We start from the raw sequence: 6,000 nt of genomic DNA, 5'->3' as shown, positions 1-6,000 counted from the left end.
ATTGCAATACCCCCTGCTTTGCTCTTTCTGCTGAGGATTGCTTTAGCTATTCTGGGTTTCTTATTCTTCCAGATGAATTTCATAATTGCTTGCTCTATTTCTGTGAGGTACATCATTGGGATTTTAAAAAGCATTCGATAAAATACAGCACCCCTTCATGCTCAAAACACTAGAAAAAATAGGGAGAGTGGGAACATTCCTTAACATTGTAAAGGCAATCTACGCTAAGCCCAGGCCAATATCATTTTAAATGGTGAAAAACTGAAAGCATTCCCCCTAAAAACTGGAACAAGACAGGGATGCCCTCTTTCACCACTTCTATTCAACATTATCCTTGAAACTCTAGCCAGAGCAATTAGACAAACCAAAGAAATTAAAGGGATACGAATAGGAAAAGAAGAACTCAAACTATCCCTGTTCGCTGATGACATGATTATATATTCAGAGGAACCTGGAAATTCCACCAGGAAACTTTTAGAACTCATAAGTGAATTCAGTAAAGTAGCAGGTTACAAGATCAATGCTCATAAATCCAATGCATTTTTATACATAAGTGCCACAGAGATTCTATGCCCCCAACCAACACAGAAGTAGGATGGAATCTCAGTAGATAATGAAATTGCATTTCCTGGTGTCAGGAATCACATTTTAAAATAGGCACTTGATAAATATTGACTGGATGAATAAATTATAGGCCCAAGTATCCACCCAATTCAGAAGTTTGAGGCTTTTTAAAGAAATGTATTGTGAGAGATTTTAGGCATATCAGTGTAACAAAAACATACTAAATGTCTAATGTGCCCTCCACACCGCGGGGGAAATACACATTCCTCCTACAATTGAACTTTCTTGTGCATAGCTCCCTGATTTCATTCACCTACCACCCATAAGAGTTAACTATTATACTGAGTTTAATGTTTACATTCTCATGTGTTTCTTTGTAGTTTCATCTTATCATTTTTTTCCTCTCTCCCTTTTTTCTTTCTCCCTCCCCTCCCCTCTCCTCATTCATTTCTCTTCCCTTCCCTTCCCTTCATTTTCCTCTCGGTCTTTTCTTTCTTGTCCTGGGAATCCAACCCAGGGCCTCTCATGGGCTAGGTAACTGCACTACTACTGAGTTACACCCTCAGCCCAATTGTTTCATTTTCAGATAAATTTAGACTTGCAGAAAAATTACAAAAATGGAGTTCTAGCACACTTTTCACTCAGCTCCCATGCATGTTAATATTTTATATATCCATAAAATAATTATCAAACTGCTGGACATGGAGGTGTATGTTCATAATTCCAGCAACTTGGGAGGCTGAGGCAGGAAAATTGCAAGTTAGAGGCCAGCCTCAGCAATGTTGGGAGACCCTGTCTCAAAATAAAAAATAAAAAGGGCTGGGGATGTGGCTCAGTGATTATCCCCAGTAATTCCCCCCACAAAAAAAAAAGAAAAAAAGAAAAAAGAAAAAAAAATCAAAACTAAGACATTCATGGCGGATACATTAACTAAACTAAACTACAGAGTTTATTTGGATCTCCAAGTTTTTCCCCATAATATTCTTTTTCTGTTTTAGGATCAGATACAGGATTCCAAATTCATTAGTTTCAAATCGGACAGTTTCTCAGTTTTGTTTTGTTTTTTTTTTATCTTTTGTGACCTTGATACCTGTATGTGTGTGTTAGTGGGGGGTGGAAGGCAAGTGCTCAACCACTAAGTTACACCCCCAGCCCCACCTTGATGCTTTTTAAGAACAGTGGTCTGTTATTTTGAGGTACTACTCAGTTTGAGTTCGCTTTGTTCTCATAATTGAGGTCATTCAAGAAGAGAATGTGTTCTTCTCAACACATCACAGCAAGGGATGGGTGGTATCTATATTTATTTTAACTTTGATCGATCAATTACAGTAGCATCTTCTAGCTTTTTCCAGTAATGGTACAATTACTACTTTCCCTATGTAATTAATAAGTAGTTTGGGTGAAATACTGCAAATATCCTTTGTTATTTTAGGGGGAAGAGGGTGCTGGGATACATCCCCAGCCATTTTTATTTTGAGACAGGGTCACTCTAAATTGCCCAGTCTGGCATCAGATTTGCAATCCTTCTGCCTCAGCCTCCTGAGTCACTGGGATTACAGCCGTGTGCCACAGTGTCTGACTCAAATATCCTGTTTTTGCTTAAATTTTCCCCATCAATTTTGGCATGTGGTGTTCTAATTGTGATTTTCTATTTATCTCATTCCTTCTACATTTACTAATTGAAATTCAGCTGCTGGAAAGAATTGTCTCTTCTCTCCAATTTATTTATTTCCTTATTTTTATCAATATGGATTTATGGGTATTTATTTAATTTGGAGGCTGTAATCTAATACTGTCATTATGTATTTGCTCAGGTTTTTCTAACTCCCATTGGGAGCTCCTTCTGGTTGACCCTTAACCTTTCAACATTGTTCATTGATTTTGGTTTTTAGATTTTAGCACTTCTAGACTTTCTAGATCACAAAATGTTGTAGGCCCAATTTGTATTTCCCTGTCCAAGTCTTGGAATCTGTCTCTGCAAGATTATTGAAGAATGGTACTTAGATAACCAAAATCTGGATGCTAGGTGGGTTCATTGCTACTGGGATGTCACTGCTTCTACTTCCTTTCAGTACATAAAGCTAGGAAATACACATAGTATCTAACCCATGCACATATACATTTACATTTATTTCTGCATCTATTCATGTGGGTTTTTTTTTTCTTTTTAAATTTTTTTCTTTGAGTCAGGGTCTCAAAGACTATGTTGCCTGGACTGACCTCAAACTCCTGATTTCAAGTGATCCTCTTGCCTCAGTCTGCCTAGTAGCTGGGACTGCAGCACACACCACAGGGCAGGCTCTATTCGTGTGTTTATAAAGGAAAACAATGAGTTCCTCCAACTCCAATCCAGCACCACAAGCTTCAATCTGGCCACCTCCCTTTTTCTTATTTGTCAAAGCATGAAACCTTACTCCCATTATCTACAATAATTCGTTATTTTATTCAATCCTAGTTATTTGTAAATTAATTTTGAAATTACTAAACCATATCTGTATGAGAAATAAATTTGCCAATTACAGTACATATTTTTGTTTTGTGGTTTTGGGGTGTCAAACCCAAGGCCTTACTGGTGCTAGGCAAGCCCTGTGCCATCAAGTACCACCCCAGTCCCAGAGAGTTTTCTTTTTTTAAGTCTTTCAGTATCTACTTGAAACACTTTCCAACCTACTTAGAATTACTCCTTTCTTCCCCCCATCTTGAGGGTAAGTTTTGTGATTCATTTGTATTCATTTCCCCCAGTCTTCATTCCAATTTTCTCTCCATGTTCTGACTAATATTTTTAAAATCACAATCAGTAAAATTTCCTCATTGTAGAGAAAGGTTTTTACAAACGTTGACAATGCATAGAGATGGGTATCTACCACCAGTTTGATAGAGAATAGTTGCATTCCTCCAAAATTTCCTCATGTATCCCCTTTACAGTCAACCTCTCTCTCCCTTTAGCCCCTTAACCCTTTGCAACTGCTGATATGCTTTCCAAGTTTATCTTTTCAGTAATGTCATACAAAGTGAGTTCACTGTACTAATTAGAATTCTTTCATGATGTATGAATAAATAGTTTGTTCCTTTCAATTACTGAGTAGTATTCCATCATACAAATGTACCATTGTTTTTCATCCATTCACCAGACATTGGAGTCATATCCAATTTTTGGCAATTGTGAATAAGTGGCTATAAACAGTCATTTACTGATTTTTGTGTGAACATCTTTACATTTCTCTTGGGTAAGTATCTAGGGTTGCTGAGTTATAAGGTAAGTATATATCTAATTTTATAAGAAACTGCCCAATAATTTTCCAAACTGACTCTATCATTTTGCATTTCTATTAGCAACGTATGAGAGTTCTGGCTGTTCTGGAGCCTCATCAGCACTTGGTAGTGCCAATTTTTTTTTAATCAGTTCTAGTAGATACATAGGGTCATCTCCTTATGGTTTTAATTTGCATTTCTCTAATGACTAATGTTGAACATCTTTTCACATTTTTTTGCCATCTGTTTATCTTTTTTGAAATGTCTGTTCAAATCCATCACCTATTTTCATTATTTCTTTTTATTATCATGTAGTGTTGAGAATTCTTTGTATATTGTGAATATAAATGTTTCTTTTTGGGGGGGCGGGTACAAAGAATTGAACCCAGGGGTGCTTAACCACTGAGCCACAACCTAGTCCTTTTTTTTTTTTTTTGAGATAGGGTTTCACTAAATTTTTTAGGGTTTCACTAAGTTGCTGAGGCTGGCTTTGAACTTGCTATCCTCCTGCCTCAGCCTCCTGAGCTGCTGGGATTACAGGTGTGCCATCGTGCCCTGTGTTACAAACTTATTGTAAGCCATGTGCTTTGAAAATGTTTTTTGTAGCTTTGTCAAAATCGGTCTTTTTGGGCTGTCTATTCTGTTGTCTTGATCTTTGTGTCTATCTATAATTAGTATCACATTATAGCTTTACAGTGAATTTTTATATTGGTAGTATGAGTCCTCTGATTTTGTTTATCTTTGTTCCTTTGCCCTTCCCTGTAAATTTTACAATGCACTTGTTGATATCTACAAAAAAACCTGCTGGGATTTTTTACTGGGCTTGAGTGTCATCGTGTTTGTATTTTTTAGCACACAAATCCTGCATATAATGTGTTAGATATTTCATTTTGGGGCATGCTTCTGTAAATACTGTTGTTTTAAAGTTTTTTCAATTGCAATGTTAAGGACTGGAGTCTAGCTCAGTGATAGAGTGCTTGCCCAGCATGTTCCAGGCCCCAATCCCAGCATCGCTAAACAAATAAACTAGCATCTTCCATTAAGGAAAAAAAATTCCATTGTTTAGTGCTAGAATTCATTTGTTTTTTTTTTTTTTGTTTGTTTGTTTTTTTTTTTTTGTCTTTTCACAGTGCTGTGGATCAAACCCAGGGCCTCACAAATGCTAGGAAAACATTTTACTATTGAATCACCCATAGCCCAATTTATTTTTAGATACCGATTTTGGTGAAATCAATTAGTAGTTGTAGTAGTTTTTTTAAGATTCTTTGAGATTTTTCTAGGTTCTTTGAGATTATTTATGCATAATAATCATATTGTCTGGAATGGAAACAGGTTTTTTTTATGTCTAGTGTATGTGTTTTTTATTTATTTTTCTTGCCTCATGGCCCTGAACATCAAGTATATTATTAATAGGAGTGGTATGACCTCTCCTAGCTTTATTTCCTATATTAAGTATTCAGTCCTTACTATTAAGGATATTTATAGAATTTTTATAGATTCTCTTAAGGTTATGGAAGTTTCCTTCCATTTCTAATTTGCTGAGGGATTTTAACGAGTTGATTGTTTTGGTCATGAATGGGTTTTCTCAAATACTTTTTGTGCATTTATTGAGAATAGTTGAGATTAGTGCGTTTTCTTTTTTCTTTCTTTTTTTAATCTGCAGAGCTGGGGATGAAATTTCAGGGCCTTATACATGCTATACAAGTGGAGCTGAGCTACATACCAGCCCTTGGTTTTTCTTCTTAAATTTGTTAACATGGTAAATTACATGACTGATTTTCAAATGCTGAACCAGGTTTGAATTCCCCAATAAACCCCTCTAAGTAATGATGTATTATATTTTATATTTATTTTTGGATTTGATTTGTTGATATTTTGGTGATGATTTTTACAGTCATATTCATGAAGGAGATTGGTTGTAGTTTTTAATGATACCTTTGGCTAGTTTGGGTATTAGAATAATACTGACATTAAAATGAATTTCCACCTCTTCTATTTTCCGGAATAGATTGTATGTAATTGGTATTTCTTCCTTAAATGTTTGATAGACTTCATCAAAGAAATCACGTAGGCATCATTATTTATCAATGAAATCATCATCAGAGCTGGGCATGGGGGCACATGCCTGTTATCCCAGTGATTCAAGAGGATGGCAAGTTTGAGGTCAGCCTGGGCAATTTATCA

The sequence above is a fragment of the Sciurus vulgaris genome, assembly GCF_902686455.1.
Source record: "Sciurus vulgaris genome assembly, chromosome: 12".
NCBI classification, from domain to species: Eukaryota; Metazoa; Chordata; class Mammalia; order Rodentia; family Sciuridae; genus Sciurus; species Sciurus vulgaris.
Note: the sequence above shows the minus strand (reverse complement) of the source record.